The 19,273-nt window shown below is 45.6% G+C and overlaps 1 pseudogene; it reads right to left on the bottom strand.

The window, feature by feature from the left end:
- Positions 1-15,281: 15,281 nt before the first annotated feature.
- Positions 15,282-18,688, bottom strand: LOC129540037 (thioredoxin-dependent peroxide reductase, mitochondrial pseudogene; annotated as a pseudogene).
- Positions 18,689-19,273: the final 585 nt, after the last annotated feature.

Raw genomic sequence — 19,273 nt, 5'->3', positions numbered from 1 at the left:
GAGCACCCTTGGGAGTGCTTCTCCCATGGGAGAAGCCTTGGGATCCATCAAATGTGGGTCAAAGCTGAGTCCCCCACCAACCATCTCTGTGACTTCGGACAGATGAGTCATCTGACCTCTACTGACCTTACTTTTCTGTAACACTGGGATATTAACAGCACTCTTCTCCCAGTGATGCTGTGAAGCTTACATTCAATAATGTATGGACCACCTTTCCAGGCCATGGAGGAGGCATCATCTGGTAGTGTCAGAAAAGCCTGCCCGCAGGGGGCTCCTGATCAGCTCAAGCCCAGTCCCCAGGGTCCTGCATGCCTCTGCTAGGGGATAATCTGAGCTGTCCTGAATGCAGAGTTATGTGCTGGGAACCATAAAAGATAGCCCAGGGCCAGCCAGACACCCCTGGGCTTGGACCACAGTCTGTATTTCTTTTCTTCCATCTCTCCTGCCCGCTCATCTTCTCTTCCTCTTCTTTTGCTTCTTCCTTCCCCTGTTCCTCCCCTCTTCCTTCCTTCTTTCAAAAAATATTTACTGAACCCCTGCTATACCACCAGGCTTGAGGGATCTTAGTTCCCCAACCAGGGATTGAACCAAAGCCCTGTGAGTGAAGGTGCTGAGTCCTAACAACTGGACCACCTAGGGAATTCCCCAGGCATTATTTTTAGAGCTGAGGATGTAGCAGTGAATAAAACAATGTCTCTATCCTCTGGGGCCTTAAATTCCAGCTGGGGGAGAGAGACAAAGAAGCAGAGTAGATACTAATTAGGACTGTGGGGAAACAGCTAAAGAAGGGAGATGGGCAGGGGCTCAGAAGGGGGGAGTAGGGAGCATTTTAAGGAGGTTTGTGGGGGACGAATTCGTTGAAAAGGTAATCCAGGTGGCTCAGATGGTAAAGAATCTGCCTGCCATGCCGGAGACACAGGAGACATGGATTCAGTCCCTGGGTCAGAAAGATCCCCTGGAGAAGGGAACGGCAACTCACTCCAGTATTCTTGCCTGGAGAATCCCCATGGACAGAGGAGCCTGTCAGGCTACAGTCCATGGGGTCACAAGGAGTCGGGCATGACTGAGCGACTAACGTTTAACATTTAAGCAGAAGCTTGTTGTGAGATTGATTTTCTTGCTGCCAGCAGCAACCTGGTAGTGGCAACATCAAAACCCGCTCATCCATTCTGTGTGTAGATACAGTTTGGGGTGCAAAGGACACACCCCCACATATGTAAATGCATATGCATACGAAGGTGTTGGGTAGATGGGGTCCCCGATAACCGCATTGTGGGTGCAGCCTGGACCGCATGACTGTCCATCCAGCTGACTGACAACACCGCCCCTCCCTGTCTCCTTCCCCACCAGCTTGGGCACGTCCCTCCCCTCCTGCTTGTAACTGCAGACCCACCACCATGGGGACCACCTCGTCTCTCTCCTCTTAGGTTGTCACTGCAGGGCTGGGGGCTGTGGGGGCCTCTGGTGACTGCATGGAAGAGAGAGGCAGGAACATAAACTTCAGGGTCATTCTCCTACCTTCTCTCATGGCCACGTCACTGCCAAGGGGCCTCCATGGATGACACCCACCACCCCTTCTTCCTTCCCACCTTCAGAGAGGCCCATTCTTGTTTGCACTCCCAGGCTCCCTTCCCAGCTCCTGGCCTAAAGATCTTGGGAGGTGCAAGTATCTGTTTTTTCTCTCCAGCGAATCTTCAGCCATCTCTCCATCATCACCACCAAGATACACCTCTGCCTTTCCTCACAGAGGCAGAGGCGGGAAGAGAAGGGGGGAAGGAGGGAAGGAAGGAGGAGAAGGAGAATGAGGAAAAGGAGAGCACGAGAGGGGAGAGGGAAAGAATGAAGGAGGGACGGGGAGAAGGAGGAGAGAGGAAGTGGAAGAACCGAGCCTTCACAGCCCACACGGTTGCCCGCTCTATAACTGGCCACCACCCGCCTCAGGAACTCTCAAAGGACTGGGGTTTTGCTTGGGGCCATGATGCTTGGAGCCTCTTCTAAGGCCCCCTGTCATCTGTTCTGTAGTAAAACGGGAAAAGAGAAAACCTATCAGAGGCAACAGGTGGCAGAGAAGAAGAAGGGGACCAGACAGGTCAGGGAACTAGTCGGGGGTGGAGATTGAAGGAGCAAAGCAAGATGGCCAGGGCCTTGGGGCGAGGGGTGGGGAGATTCAGAGGGTAGTCCCGGAAGGTCTCTTCTGTCAGAATCCTCTCCAGCTCTCTCCAGCTCTAGCTTTGCAAGGGGCCCTGCCAGGGGCCACAGGACCCCTCAGCAGATGCTTGGTGGGCGAGCAGGACAGCCAGCTCAGTGGGCTCAGTTCTCAGCCAAAGGGAGGCCCGCCAGCCCCGTACACCCACCAAAGGCGTTGAGTCTCCCACAGGGAGAGGGAAGAACTGCCAAACTCATTTCTTCTCTGAAGTCAAAGAAAAGTTAGTATAAACACGGTGGGCTCTTTGAATTATCCACATGAAATGTTTAATGTGTTTAGCCTGGAGCAGAGGAGATTTAATAAGAAGATGTTCCCACAGTGATTTTATTAAAAATTTTAATAATCAACTACCATTTATCGTATGGTATCCTATCAGCCACTAAGCTGCAGGCACCTTGCCATGTGCTCTTCTCCCTGAAAAACCAGGAAGGATGCCCCACCCAGACTCACACACACACCCACCCACCCACACACACACACACACACACCCACTGATACTACCAGTGTTCCAGGAAATTTCTCTGAGACTCAGAAACATTAAGGAACTTTCTTAAAGTCATAAAACTAGTAACAGAGTCAGAATTGGAAACCCAGATGGGCTAACTCCAAACCAGGGGCCTCCATCATTAAACTAATCCTGCTTCTACTTACACTTCAAAGATGAATCAGACAGGTAGATTCAGTCCATTCAGTATTGTTTTATAATAAGGCAGAATGGGCACCTTGAACCACCTATAGCTTAATTTCTTTTTCCTAAAAATCTAAGCAATTCTGTAAGAGTTAAAGCTTCTTCAAAGGTTGAGATATTCCATTCAGAAGTAAGCACCTCATGCCGTGCAATTACTTTAAAAATCAAGAGGATCTTTTGAAATACATTATGTGTTTTATTTCTAAATGATAACTTATTACCATCAAAGGTAATTTATTACCTTTGACAACAGAGGTACAGATTGAATGATAAAGAGGAAGTTATCCTCAATCTCACCTCCCAATTCATTCACTCCTGCTTTCATAGGGAAAGCACTAGAGACACATAGAATTTGTTCATAGAAAACAAAATGAAACTAAGTATTTGAAAGCTTCTAAATAGAACTTCTCAAAAGCAAAAAGTTTTGGGATGTGTATGTTTCAAACATTTTCAGAAAAAAGAAGAAACAGACCCCGAATCTTTACAAAAAGATTAGGACTTTCCTAAAGAGTTTCCCACATGGTTGCTTCAACTCTCCCCACTCCTCTCAACCCCAGTCATTTACCTCCATCCCTTTTCTGCTTCCAATGCAAGTCCTACTTTCATTTGCCCCAAACATTAGACAAGGACCTTTCTCCTGGATATTCTAATCACCTCCTACCCTTTCTCTGCTTCTGTTCTATTGCCCTTCTCTCCAATTACCCTCCAATCTTTCAAAAACACGAATCTGACTGTTTCTAGAAAAAGACCTCAATTCTTAACATGGTCTCTGAAGGATATTCTTAGTTGCTTAGCAATCCTCTACCTCACTCCTATGAAAAATGTTATCAGCTAGGCTGTGTTGAGGGTTTCCCCTATGGCTCAGCAGGTTAACAATCTGAATGCAATGCAGGAGACACAAGTTCAATTCCTGGGTCGGGAAGATAGCCTGGAGGAAGGCGTGACAACCCACTCCAGTATTCTTGCCTGGAGAATCCCATGGACAAAGGAGCCTGGCAGACTACAGTCCAAAGTGTCACAAAGAATCAGACATGACTGAGCAACTAGGCACACACACAGGCTATGTTGAGATGCAAGCAGTAGAGCACCTGACTCACAGTAGCCTAAGCAATAAAGACCTTTAATCAACCCATACATGTTCCTTGTTTAATGTAGTTGCTCCACAATGTTGTCAAAGACCCATAATCTTTCTGCTCTCATCTTCAGTATGTTGGCTGTTGGCCCTCCCATCTGTCACCTCATGAGCACAGGAAGGCTGCTATAGCACCAGATGTTACAACTATATTTAAAAGTAGGAAGCCTGGAGAAGTTGGTGAGTGGGGCATTGCTTCAAATGATAGTCTTCTTTAAAAAAAAATTATATTATTTTTGGCTGTGCTAGGTCTTCGTTGTTTTGTATGACTTTTTCTACTTGTGGCGATCAGGGGCTACTCTTTGTTGCTGTGTGCAGGCTTCTCTCGTTATGGAGCATGGGCTCTAGAGCATTAGGGCTTCAGTAGTGGTCCACAGGCTTAGTTGCCCCTTGGCATATGAAATTTTTCCAGACCAGGGATCAAATTCATGTCCCCTGCATTGGCAGGCAAATTCTCATCCATTGCGCCACCAGGGAAGTCTGATCGTCCCCTTTTATAAGCAAATAAATATCCCCCCAAAGCCTCCCGGCAGAGTTCTCTTACATGTCACACATCGGTACTGTGTCACTGGACCCTTTATAAGCACAGTAGAACCTGGGAATGTGAAAATATGGCAAAGGAAAATGGCATTTCCATGATTGACTTAAATCAGTCATGGTTCATCAAGTGAACCACTGGGACGTGGAGGGACGTTTGGAGGAGACTTCTAGGAAAGGGATTGTTTTCCAGGACAGCATCTGTGCGTGATCTTGTTCTCTTCCTTAGGATGCAGGTTTGCATGGACATAAAGCTCTTCAGTCATGTAGCCATCTTGTTTCCACCCTGATAAGCAGTGATGCAAAGAGGAGGGGCAGAACCAAAAGCATAGATGGAGCCTGTGGTGGGCAGGCCTCTGAGCTGCACCCCTTCCATGGTCCCTGCCTCCTGAATTCATGCCATTGGGTAATCTCCTCCCCTTGAGTATGGGCAGAACTTAGAGACTCTCTTCTAATGCACAGAATAGGGTGGAAGTGGTGGTGCATCATCTCTGATATTAGATGATAAAAAGACTGCAACTTCCACCTCAGATTTTCTCTCTCTGTCTTAGCTCACTTCCACCCAGTAAAGCAAGCTTTCCTGCTGCACACAAACCTCTTGGGCTCCAAAATCACTGCAGATGATGATTGCAGCCATGATATTAAAAGACTCTTGTTCCTTTGGCAAAACTAGACAGCATATTAAAAAGCAGAGATATTGCTTTGCTGACAAAGGTCCATATAGTCAAAGCTATGGTTTTTCCAGTAGTCATGTACAGATGTGACAGCTGGACCATGAAGAAGGCTGAGGGCTGAAGAACTGATGCTTTAGAACTGTGGTGTTGGATAAGACTCTTGAGTGTCCCTTGGACAGCAAGGAGATCAAACTAGTCCATCCTAAAGGAAAACATCCCTGAATATTCATTGGAAGAACTGATGCTGAAGCTCCAATACTTTGGCCACCTGATGTGAAGAGTTGACCAATTGGAAAAGACCCTGATATTGAGAAAAACTGAGGACAGGAGGAGAAGGGGATGACAGAGAATGAGATGGTTGGATGGCATCACCAACACAATGGACATGAGTTTGAGCAAACTTCAGGAGATGGTAAAGGACAGGGAAGCCTGGTATGCTGCAGTCCATGGGGTTGCAAGGAGTCAGACACAACTGAGCAATAACAACAAACCTATGGAGAGGCCCAGATGGTGAAGAACCAAGTTTCTCAGTCTAACTGCCTTGGAGAACTGAGTAACCACTGCCAAAGCCACTCAACTGATCTTGGAAGCAGATCTTTCAATCCTAGTCATGTCTTGGGATGACTGGAGCCCTGGTTGGTACCCTGGCTGCAGCCCCATGAGAGGGCAGAGGCATCCAACCAAGCCACTCTTAGATTCTTAACCTAGATAAACTGTGAGATAATAAATGTTGTTTTCAGCTGCCTAATTTCAGGGATAATTTGGTACACCGCAATTGATAACTAACACAGCCGTTAGATGAAGTCAATTCTCAAGCCTGTTTGTGCATATAGCTTCCAGTTACATAAGACAATACATTTTCTTATTTATTAATCCAATTTAAGATGTTTCTGTTACATGTAGCCATTCAAAATTTATCTAATTGATCAAAGCTGATCTAATTTATCAAAGCTGATGTAATTGATCAAAAGAAGACTGCATATTATCTTTCTGTAGCCTGTCTTTCTGGCAGCAAGTGAAAACTCTTTCCCATTTTTCTAAAATACTCCAGCTACCAGCCACCATGGACTTCTTTTAATTCCCTGAGTCCATCATGCTCCTTCCCATCTTCTGGGTTTTTACTTACTTTATTTCTGCTAGCCCAAACATTCTCCATTTAATCTTGTTAACTCTTTTTAATTTTTTCAGACTTTAGCTTGTAATTAATTTCTTAGTAAAGTCCCCTGAAGTGAAGCCGCTTAGTTGTGTCCGACTCTTTGCGACCCCATAGACTGTAGCCTACCAGGCTCCTCTGTCCATGGGATTTTCCAGGCAATAGTACTAGAGTGGCTTGCCATTTCCTTCTCCAGGGGATCTTCCCAACCCAGGGCTCGAACCCAGGTTTCCCGCATTGTAGACAGACGCTTTACCATCTGAGCCACCAGGGAATCAGCCAAAAAGTCCCCTAACCCCCTCCAAATAATATCATGCCTCTTATTTATCTACTTTGATTTTGGCTGCACTGGGTCTCCCTTGCTGTGTGAGGGCTTTCTCTAGCTGGGGTGAGCAGCGGCTACTCTCTAGTTGAGGACACAAGCTCCTCATTGCGGTGGCTCCTCTTCTTGTAGGGAGCACAGATTCAGTAGTTGTAGCATGTGGGCTCAGTAGTTGTGGCTCTCAGACTCTGGAGCACAGGCTCAGTAATTGTGGCATATGGGCCTAGTTGCCCCATAGCAATTGGAATCTTCCCAGAGCAAGGATCAAGCTCATGTCTCCTGCATTAACAGGCAGATTCTTAACCACTGGACCACCAGGACAGTCCAATATTATGTCCTCTTGATATGCACCTTCACAGTACCATGTACCTTTTTCCAGGCATTTATCACAGTGGTCATTATGTTTTGTGTCATCCTTTGGGTATCTCTTTTCTTCTTTCTTCCTGAGGACAAGGCTCATAGCTACTGTAGCTACTCACTGCTACATAGTTACATAGGGTAATGCTGGGCCAAGGTGTTTGATAAAGTCATAGAACAGGGCAAGTTCCTAATGAATAATTAATAAGTGAATATATAAAAGCTTTGGAAACGTACACTGGTTGCCCTAGAGAAGGACCAGGACTAAGTAGAATAGATTTTGGAGTCATCGGTATAAAATAAATATTTTCACTCTTGGAAGAAGGGAGTCTCCCAGGAAAACTATGTGAGAGTGAAGATGAAACCTGAGGATTTCTATCGTGTGGAGGTTGGGGAGGAAAGAAGCCGCAGTAGAGTAGGCCCACAGGTGGTGAGGGAGGAAGTCTAAAATGCCAAAGCCATTTAACCATCAGAAGGAACTCAAGTCCTTGAGAAGCAACAAGAGGTGGGACTCTCAGAGTGCCAACCAAGCTAAGGAGGCACGGTGAAAACCAAGCTGGGTTGTTGTTGCTGTTCAGTCACTAAGTCATGTCCAGCTCTTTGTGACCCCATGGACGCCAAAGCTTCCCTGTCCTTCACTATCTCTCGGAGTTTGCTCAAACTCATGTCCATTGAGTCAGTGATGCCATCCAACCATCATCATGCAGAAAAGCAGCTCAGAGTATTGGGCCCTGAGAAGGACATACGAGTGTCTCTTCTCCTGGAGTTAGTGGACAATAATGGTCTCCCACTCCTCACACCTGTCCCTGTACCCCTGCCTAGTGACAGGAATAAGACAGACAGTAGAACTGTAGCACACGGATGAGCTTCCCAGGTGGCGTAGTGGTAAAGAATCTGCCTACCTATGTAGGAGATTCAAGAGACACAGGTTTGATCCCTGGTTCAGAAAGATTCCCTGGAGGCGGAAATGGCAACCCACTCCAGTATTCTTGCCTGGAAAACTCTATGGACAGAGGAGCCACACTCTGATGGGCCACAGTCCATGGGGTTGCAAAGAGTCAGACAGGACTGAGCACACACAGGCACATATACACACACACAAAGCTGTAGTTCTTTGAAAGCAGTGACAATCACAGCACTTTGTAAATGAAAAGAGATTCTCTTCCAGCACAGATTCAAGTTGCAGCATCCATCAGTGACCCCAGAAGGTTCTGCCAACCCCAGAAGGGTCACAGAGTGATGATGTAATCCAACATCTCTGCAGATTATTCAGCCCTGCCTCTTCCTTCTCTCTTTCTCTTAAGATTTGAATCAGGACCTCAAATTATTTTGACAATTATTTTACCTTGACTTTTTTGTTCAGCCCTTGGCTCCAGCTGAGTCTGAAATCTCCATATTCATTACAACATCATCTATCTGGCATGACCATGTGAGGGATGAACGGGATCTGATGAACACAGTGTCTGTCTAAGCTAAGAGTTGTTTGAATTAGAAGATGAAATTTCCAGATGACTAAAATTTTCTGCTTGAGCAACAACAACAAAAAACCCCCAGAAATCAAGCATTATCAAGTTCAACACCCTCTCACTTTGAATTCAGTCTGCAGCTCCTTCCTTCTTTTTCTTTCCTAATGGTAAAGGGGATGGTAGGGAAGTAGAAAGATGAGCAAGATAGAGAGAGAAAGGGAATGGGGGACATGGTTAAGAACAGGAACTCTCTGAAGCAGGTGTCAGCAAACATTTTGCTGTAAAGGGCCGGATAGTGAATATTTCAGTCTCTGTAGAAACTTCTCACTTCTGACCTTGCAGTATAAAAGCAGCCACAGGCAATACACAACCAAATGTGCACAGCTGTGTTCCAATAAAACTTCATTTATGGACACTGACATTTGAATTTCACATGATTTTCGTGTGTCACAAAATCTTCTTCTTTTGATTTTTTAAAAGATTTTTTTTTTTTTGGTCTAGAGTAGTTTTAGGTTCACAGCAAAATGCAGAAAGTTCCCATATACCCCACTACCCACATATGCACAGCCTCCTCTGTCATCAAGATCCCCCACAAATGTGGTCCATGTGTTACAGCTGATGCACTTACACTGACACATCACTATCATACAGAGTCCGTAGCCGACATACAGTGTGGTTTACTCTTGGAGTTGTTTATTCAATGGTTGATTTTTTTTTCAGTAATTACAGCAACAATTTTTAGCTTATGTGTGTGCTAAGTCGCTTCAGTCGTGTCTGACTGTAGCCCACCAGGCTCCTCTGTCCATGGGATTCTCCAGGCAAGAATACTACAGTGGGTTGCCATGCCCTCCTCCAGGGGATCTTCCAAACCCAGGGATCGAACCCACCTCCCTTATGCCTCCAGCCTTGGCAGGCGTGTTGTTTACCACTCGTCCTACCTGGCGAGCCCTTCTTAGTTTATACACTAAACAAATACAAGTAGAGGATGGGATCTGGTCCACAGGCTGAAGTTTCCTGATGCCTAATCTAAAGTGTGAGTTGAAACTACCAAAAGAAGCAAGTCTCTAAGTTTCCCTTCCCTCCTGTCTTGGCCTTCTCTCTACACCCCTCCTCTCACCCCTACAAAGTTCAAATTTCACCCTGTAACCTTCATACTGCTCCTCTTAGTTTCTACCTTGGCAGTGGTTTAGTCACTAAATTGTGGCTAACTCTTGCTACTCCATGGACTGTAGCCTGCCAGGTTCCCCTATCTAGGGGATTTTCCTGGCAAAAATACTGGAGTGGGCTGCCATTTCCTTCTGTTCTCAAACAAATACTTACATTTGCATTTGCATTCTAGAAATTGGTCCTTAACCACATGTTCACATTTCTGTAACTGAAGGATTAAGGAACATTCAGAGCTTTCTCTAGAGTAAGATTCTTTAAAAAAAAAGAAAGCTAAGGCAGTAGGACTTATGGGAGAGTAAATGACTTCTAAAAGTCAGCTCTGTGGGGACTTACCTAGTGGTCCAGTGGTTAAGACTGCACTTCCAATAATGCAAAGGGCTCAGGTTCAATTCCAGACAAAGGAACTAAGGTCCCACATGTCATGTGGCCAAAAAGTATAAATAAAGTAAAATAAAATTGGGTATTAAAAATAAAATGTTTCTTACAAAATGAAGCTCCATAAAGTATGTGCCCTCCCACATTTTTCTCTATCACTGTATTACAAAGTAAAAATCATTTCTTGCTAACTGTAATGCTTAGATTTGATTTTTAATTTTTCTTACTTATGCAGAATGTTAAGTGATTTACTCTAAGGCCTAAAAATGTTCAGCCATCCCTACTTTTGGATGAAATAAATGGTCAGTACTGCCACTCACAATCAGGGGAAAGCCTTTGTAGGTGTACTTTTGGTGGACTGATGTCCTTGTCCTTATATTTGCACAATATAAAGGTCATGGGCATCAGGGAAGAATACACTGTCTGGAGTGAGACAGGCTTGCGTCCAAACCTAGTTCTGCCACTAACTGTAGGACGTACCATCTCCTTCTTCTTCTTTTTAAAATATATTTATTTATTTTTATTTATCTGGCTGCACTGGGTCTTAGTTGTGGCATGCAGGATTTTAATTCCCTGGCCAGGGATGGAACCCGGGTCCCCTGCATTGGGTGTGCAGAGTCTTAGCCACTGAAGCAACAGAGATGTCCAGGACTTATTGAAGCTTCAATCCCATCCCCTGGAAGCTGGAAATAATAAAAGTCAATTGTTCTGATATTTAAATGAGCTAACAAATATGAAATCCTAGTTCACATTAGTGTCCTTCGTCCCTTCCATTTCTGTAGGCTCTCCTAACTCACTGCTGGTCTACTAAGCCCCCTTGTTTAATAGTCAGCAACGACCTTCTATTTTTTACCTGAAGGCAGAGCAAGCAATAAAAAAACATTCAAAGTCAATCTCCTGCATTGAAGGTTTTTTTTTTTTTAGCTGTCTCAGAATATTCAAGTTGGATTCAATTACTTGCAGCAATAATTAATAGCACATTAGTCCATGAAGCCGGCTTTCTAGAAGTAATAAAGCCAAGCAGAACATGAGCTCACGGCTGCTCTTGGCTCTTAAGTCTCTGCTGAGAAGAGGAGTCTGCCAAGGAATGCTGGGGGGAATTATCAGGGGTGAGGGTTTGCCAAAGCAGAATTAGCCAGGCTCTGATGCGTGTGGTGGGCGCCGGGCAGATGGGGAGATGGCTGAGAGCAAGGCAGGAGTCAGGGAGTGGGTGGGGGCTACAGGGGAGGCTTGGAAGAACCGCAGCAAATAAGGGCTGGGGTCGTGATGGGGAGGGGAGGGGTGGTGAGCCCAGAAATGTTTACTTGAGTTACAGAGGGGCCTTGCTGTACAGCCCTGATTCAGTTGCTGAAGCTAGAAGAGCCTCACCATCAGGTGGTTCTGCCCTCTCACTGTACAGATGACAAAGGTGTGGCACAGCCATGTCCAGACCTGTCCATGTTCTGTGAAGGAAGAGCCTCCTTGAATATGGCTCTTCCTAGGGGTCATTCACGGCTTCCCTGGTGGCTCAGACGTAGTCCTCTTGCAATGTAAGAGACTCTGGTTTGATCCCTGGATTGGGATGATCCCTTGAAGAAGGGAATGGCTACCCACTCCAGTATTCTTGCGTGGGGAATAGCATGGACAGAGTAGCCTGGTGGGCTACAGTCCATGGGGTCACATAGAGTCGGACAAGACTGAGCAACCATTCATACATCATAGGGGTCATTCAGAGAGGGTAAGTCCAGTGTCTAGGCTTGGCCAGAGTAGAAACAGATGTCCAGAAACCGCTCAGTTCATATTGTAAATGTCCTAGGCAACATTACCTGCTTGTCCGTCACCCTTGGGCAGAGAGGGCCCCCCCAACACACCCACACTCACTTGCTATTGCTTTCTTTCAGGTTGTGAGAGCTAAAGTCAACTGTTAGAGTTTTTAAAAACAATTCATTGCTATTGCAACAAATATTTACAGTATTTATTATCATAAAATAGTAATACTAATAATGAGTGTGTTAGTCATTCAGTCGTGTCCGACTCTTCTTGACCCCATGGACGGTAGCCAGGTTCCTCTGTCCATGGGATTCTCCAGGCAAGAATACTGGCGTGGATTGCCATTACCTTCTCCAGGGACTAATAATGAACCAGACACCAATTTGTGGAAATGATCCTTCCACAAAAAGGGTAAGAATTAAATGCCTGTGATTAGCCTGGGGGGATGGAGGGTCCTTAAAAACCCACCTCCTGATTGCCTGTTGGAGAGTCTCCCAGTAAGAAGGACCCCTGCTCTGTTACCTGTGTATTCAGAGACATGGCCACCCAGCCAAAGCTTTGCCTACCCATCTCTCACCCCTTCCCTGGCTAAACTCCATCCCCCCACCCCACCTTTCTCCCCTCACCATGTATACCCCTCCACGCAAGGAGGGAACCTGGCAATGGGAGAAGGTGGTTGCTTGGTTTTTCAGGGGAAAGAAGTGCCAATTACAGCCTTTATTAGGCTCTCGCCGCCGTCTCCCTGCCTCTCGACTGCTGCAGACCACACACACACTCAGTTTTCTTGCTCTGGGACCAGAGGCCTGTGTGGTCCTGCCGACTCACTTATAATAAATCTGTGAGCTTAATAAAAGGCATCACTTCTATCTTTTGATCTCTCTTGAGTTACTCATTAGCTCTGGGTAACACACTTCTTGACTGACAAGCCCTTCTCAGGGAAAATCCAAGCTTGGTGGTTCTTCAAACAAAAAGTGGTGCGGAGAGGTGGTGTGTGTGTATGTGTGTGTGTGCACGCACATGTGTTCTTATGTTGGGGGTGACATACTGTGTGATTTGTAGGAAGGGAGAAGGGGAGGGAATAGCTTGGGTATCCTAGGAGACATCTGGGACAAAGTCTCCATAAGAGATGAACATCACCCAGGGCCAGTGCTGTCGGCAGAAGGTTCTAGAACCCTCAGCCGTTGAGCTCTATTGGCCCTACCTGTTCCAGTCTTCCCTCCTGCCTTCCTTCAATCCTTCTGAGGATTCCGTTTCTCCATGAACCCTCTCTATTGACTCCCTGTTAGCACCAAGTCTTAATTTTAATTTAATCTGAGTTTGTTTTTAATGCACTAAGGCCACTTTCTTGTCTGTAAATTCATTGAACAGATCAATACTCCTCTTTCTTTCCCATCTCCTGGCACAACCCAAAATCTGTCATACCAGCGACCATGTGTAGGCCTTGGCTACACTTCCTCTGGGTCAGGTTCTGGGCTGAGCTCTGAACGTGGATTATCCCCATGTGTCTTCTCCACTCTCTGAAGTAGAGACAGCTCAGACCTGCATTAACAGTTGAGGAAAGTCAGACCCAAAGGAAGTAAGTGAGTTGCCTGAGGTCACACAGCCCACAGGTATGGACCTCACTCTGGGGCCATCTAAACCCACAGGCCCTGCCCCAACCTCCCCTCCCCTTCATGCTGGGCCTCCCTGGGCTACTCAGCTGGGCCTACATTCTACACCCCCTCCAGCACCCAAGTCAGAAGTTGAGGTAAAGTTCCCAGGGTTCCAGTCTCCCTGGGACTCACGTCATGCTCACTCCCTCTGTGGGACTTCACCTCGGGCCATGGCTGCTCTGGGAAACCACAGCCACTCAGGGGACCAAGGGGTAGACGCCAGACTCAATATCGACTCACTCTCTGTGTGTTGGCGTTCTCAGCTGAGAAAACAAAATTACCAGGCCCGCCATGTTTGGTCCTCTTTACCTCACAGACACAGTCTTCTCTCCAGCCACCCCCACATGAAACCACAAGCTCAGGGACCACAGGGCCTCAGAAGACAGAGAGGTGAACTGGCCCGGTGGAGGAGGGTGTAGGGGCCCCAGCCCTGCCCCTCAACACCTATTTGACCTTGACCGTGTCTCTCAGCTTCTCTGCTTCTCATATAATAATAATGACTATTTCTTTTTTAAAATCTTTTTTTATAGTTAATTTACTGATTAATTTCTAGCTCAATGGGTCTTCATTGCTGCATATGGACTGTCTCTAGTTGTGGCAAGTGGGGGCTGCTCTTTGTTTGGGATATTTGGGCTTCTCACTGCGGTGGCTTCTCTTGTTTCAGAGCACAGGCTTTAGGTGCACAGGCTTCAGTAGCTTCAGCACAAGGGCCTAGTTGTCACATGGCACATGGAATCTTCCTGGACCAGGGATCAAACCCGTGTCCACTGCAATGGCAGGTGGATTCTTAACCACTGGACCACGAGAAAAGTTCTCTTTTTTTCTTTTTAGTAATTTTAAAAATTATTATATTTTTTCTATTGGGCAGTTCAGGAAAGGAAGTAATTGCAATGATTCAAGCGCATAAATGATTCAAATTTTAAAAAAGCCTTTGTAATTACATCTAATCAATAGTAGAAATGTACGTAGACACCAACTCAACTAACAAAATAAATAAAGTAACTCTATACAGTGTAAATCTCAGCAATGAGAAACATGAATGATCAGCTAAGTTGCTTTGCTACTTTTTTTTTTAAGAAACACGATTCACATTTGTTTCAACCACATACACATTCATTCAAGTGTTAAATTAGACCACTGATGCCAACAATTTAAACCTATGATCTTAAAAGAAAATCTAGTTTAATACAAAGAAATTTAAGAAGAAAATGTCAAGACCCTGATCAGAAGTATTCCACACCGCTCTAGTATACACAAAGGTTCAAGTAAGGTTGAGAAGAAAGACTTGATTCTTTTTCCCAAGGAAGGCATGATCCAAGAAATAGGTGAATTACACATTCTATGGGAACCAGCCAGAAATCTATACATTGCCAATAAGGCACTCTTTGCCTTAATAAATAACCACATTTTAAAAACCTATATGCATGCACACTAAGTCACTTCAGTTGTGTCCAACTCTTTGCAACCCTATGGACGGCAGCCCACCAGGCTCCTCGGTCCATGGGATTCTCCAGGCAAGAATACTGGAGTGGGTTGTCATACGCTCCTCCAAAGGATCTTCCCGACCCAAGGATGGAACCCAAATCTCTTATGTCTTCTGCATTGGCAGATGTATTCTTTACCACTAGCACCACCTGGGAAGCCCCCTCAAAAAAACCCTAGGTCATGTTATCAAAGCAGAACATATAGAGTAATATTTGTGACTATATATGTGATTCGATTTTTGCCTTCTATAAACAATATTCTTTGAAATGCTTAAAGTTCTTTTCTGGTGTGACAAGCTACAGGCGTACATGGGATGGCCTACTGATTAACCTTCTCAAAGTATTTCTTGGAAGCACTCAGATGGAGTCGGATTATAGGAGAATCCAGTGTCCAGCTGGCTAGGCAGACTTCTCAGTGGGATTCCACAAACTGGAATGCCTTCACCAAGCTGAGGGTCTCTCCCACGCTTGGGCCCACTGGGAGATCGTTGACACTCAAAAGCTTGATGACTCCATTGGGGTCAATTATGAAGAGACCTCTTAGTGCAAGGACAGGACCTTCTAACTAATAGCACACCCTAGTCTCGGGAAGTTTGTTTAGTCATATCTGACAAGAGCATGATGTTCATGTGGCCTAAACCACCATTCTTCCTCAGTATATTTATCTGGGTCAGGTGGCTGAAGTGGGAATCTATCTGACATTGTAATGATTCTACATTATGAAATTCATTGGCTTTGCCACTAAAAGCAGTAATTTCTATAGGACACACAAAGGTGAAATCCAAAGGATAGAAGAAGAGCACCAAATATTTCCCCTTAAAGTCATCAAGGCTTGGACTTCCCTTGTGGTCCAGTGGTTAGGAATCTGCCTGCAAATGTAGGGGACATGGGTTCAATCCCTGCTCTGGAAAGATTCCACCTGCTGCTGGTCAACTAAGCTCATGCACTGAAATGAAGAGTAGGCCCTGCTGCTACAACTAGAGAAAGCTCACGAGCAGCAATGAAGACCCAGCACAGCCAAAAATTGATTAATTAATTTATTAAAAAAATTTAAAGTCATCAAGGCTTAGTTCTTTGAATGCTCCATTGATAACAGCTGTACCCTTATAATAGGATGCATGCTGGGTGACAGCAGGAGCATGGTATAAGGTATGCAGAAGCAGAAATGTCCCAAAGAATGGCACCCACATGTCTGACAATCGAAACCCAGAGCTACCTTCCCACATGGCCACCATCTTCAGTGTCAATAATGCCTATTTTATATTAAGTGAGATAAACTGTGTGGACAAGCCTGACAAAAGGGAAAGTCTTTTTTTCAAGGTGAGCTATTATTAGTGTCATGGGTTGAACTGAGTCCCCTCAAAGTTATGCTGGAGTCCTAACTCCCAGTACCCATGAATGTGACATTATTTGGAAATAGGGTCTTTGTAGATGCAATCAATCTAAGATGAGCGCATTTGGATGGACCCTAATTCAATATGGCAGGAGTCCTTATGAGAAGGAGAAATTTGAACACGGATGTACACAGGGTGGAGAACCCCGTGTGAAGACACAAACCTAGAGGGAAGGTGGCCATATGAAGACAGAGAGAGTAATTGAAGTGATGCTGCTGCTGCTGCTAAGTCGCTTCAGACGTGTCTGACTCTGTGCGACCCCATAGATGGCAGCCCACCCCAGGCTCCCCCGTCCCTGGGATTCTCCAGGCAAGAACACTGGAGTGGGTTGCCATTTGGCACAAGCCAATGAAACCCTGGAGCTACCGGAAGCTGGAAGAGGCAAGAAGGACCTTTGTCTTGAGGTTGAAGAAGGAGCATGGCCCTGCTAACATCTTGATATCAAACTTCTAGCCTTTAGAACTATGAGAAGATAACTTTCTCTCATTTTAAGCCATCCATTTTGCGACTTTTTTACAGCAGCCCTAAACAAAGCCCAGGCAGCTCAGTGGTAAAGAATCCACCTACCAATGCAGGAGACATGGGTTTGATTCCTGGATCAGGAAGATCTTTCAGAGAAGGATATGGCAACCCACTCCAGTATTCTTGCCTGGAAAATCACACGGACAGAAGAGCCTGGCAGGCTACAATCCACAGGGTCACAAAAAGAGTCAGACATGACTTAAAAAGATTGCTGGTCTAGGAGGCCCAAGACTTCTTTCCTAGTTTTGACTTTGCTTCTAAATAGTTTTGTAAACTTGGGCAAATTATAAAAGCATCGATTGTTAGAGCTGGAAAAGACCTTAGGACCAGGGAAGAAACCGAGGTCCGCAAAGGGGAGGGACAGGCACATAACCCCAGAGAACCTCAGTGACTTCATCTGTCAACATGAGATAATTATCCCCACCTCGGCCCAGCTGTGGTTGACATGTCAATAAGATCATGTGGGTAGACCAGTTGCCACCACAATCTCAGCAACACACACATACATACACACATGCATACTACTGTCTGCCTTCAGAGGAGCACCCTTGTCAGTTTCCCAGGATTCTGGTTGATTCGGAGAAAGGAGCCAAGCCAACGATGAGCTATTTGAAGCAGATGGAATCAGTAAGGGTGTCTGGGCACCCATGTGACCATGAACCCACTGGTTAGGTAAGGAGGGAGGAGCTGGGTAAATGTGAGTCAGTGTGTCCTTTGGGAGGCAGTACAGACAGCATCTGTTGACATCAGTGAAGGAGGGTTTAGTCTCTTAGGGAAGAAAGTGATGAATCAGGACACCTGGATTCTGCACCAGGTGTTGCTGCCTGACTCACTATGCATCCTTGGGCAAGTCTCTTACCCTCTCTGGGCCTTTCCATATCTGTCTATATAATACGAAGCTGGGACCTGCTTCCAGACCACTATGACTCCAGAATCTCTGATCCTAACCATCATCTTATACTGCCAAAAGAGATGAAAGCAACTGGTCAGTCCAGGGAGTACAGAGTGTCAGTAGGGCATTATGTACATATGCATACATCTATGCTCTAAAGTCACAGAGCTGACAGCATCAGAAGGTGATCTGGCTCAACCTGCCAGGTGATAGCCCTCCTAAGTGGATGTTGGAATAGCTTCTGGATACTCCAATGATGTTTTCCGTATTCCTCTTGCGTATACTCATTCTGCCAGCATGAAAAACAGTCTTCCTTATATGAGGAAGTGATGAATATAGAGATCATGCTCAGTTGCTCAGTCATGTCTGACTCTTTGCGACTCCATGGACTGTAGCCCACCAGGCTCCTCTGTCCATGGAATTTCCCAGGCAAGAATACTGGAGTGGGTTGTTATTTTCTCCTTCAGGGGATCTTCCTGACCCAAGGATCAAACCTCTTCCTCTTTTGTCTCCTGTATTAGTAGGTGGATTTTTTTTTTTTTAATCACTACTGCTACCTGGGAAGCCCAAATATAAAAATTAAGAGTTTACAAAACCAATTTGAAGTCAAGCTGGGTTCTGCCATGTTTTTAGCCTGTATGACTTTGGGCAAATCACTTTGCCTTTCTAAGACTGATGTGGAGACTTTACAGAGTCACTGTGAGGGTGAAGCAAGGGAAGATTGTGACAGTTTTTGGCAACCCTGGAACACAGCAAGTGCTCAAGAAATGCAGGCTTTCCCTCCCTTGTGTTCATCTAGAGTCAAACAGATTTACCTATTCTTTGTACTTCTGAAAGTTCTTCAACTGTCTGAAAACGACTCTCAAGTGGTTCCCCAAACCTTAGCGTCTTCACCTTTCTCTCCATCATCATCTTCATCATTGCCATCAACATCATTACCTTTTATTATTATCATCACCAACAGCTTCCTCACCATCATCTTTAGTCATCAATTCTTTTTTTTTTTCCCATTCGGCTTGTCAGATCTTACCTCCCCAAAATGAAAATGAAAGTCACACAGTCAGGTCCGACTCTTTGCGATTCCATCTACTATACAGTCCATGGAACTCTCCAGTCCAGAATACTGGAGTGGGTATCCTTTCCCTTCTCCAGGGAATCTTCCCAACAGGGATCGAACCCAGATCTCCTGCATTGCAGGTGGATTCTTTACCAGCTGAGCCACAGTTCAGTTCAGTTCAGTTCAGTCGCTCAGTCGTGTCCGACTCTTAGCGACCCCATGAACCACAACACGAAAGGCCTCCCTGTCCATCACCAACTCCCGGAGTTCACTCAAACTCATGTCCATCAAGTCGGTGATGCCATCCAGCCACCTCATTCTTTGTCGTCCCCGTCTCCTCCTACCCCCAGTCGCTCCTAGCATCAGAGTCTTTTCCAGTGAGTCAACTCATCGCATGAGGTGGCCAAAGTATTAGAGTTTCAGCTTTAGCATCAGTCCTTCCAATG

This window comes from Moschus berezovskii, chromosome 11 (genome assembly GCF_049115385.1).
Source record: "Moschus berezovskii isolate FMDL1 chromosome 11, NW_MosBer_1.0, whole genome shotgun sequence".
Taxonomy (NCBI): Eukaryota; Metazoa; Chordata; class Mammalia; order Artiodactyla; family Moschidae; genus Moschus; species Moschus berezovskii.
Note: the sequence above shows the minus strand (reverse complement) of the source record. Positions and strands in the feature narration are given on the sequence as shown.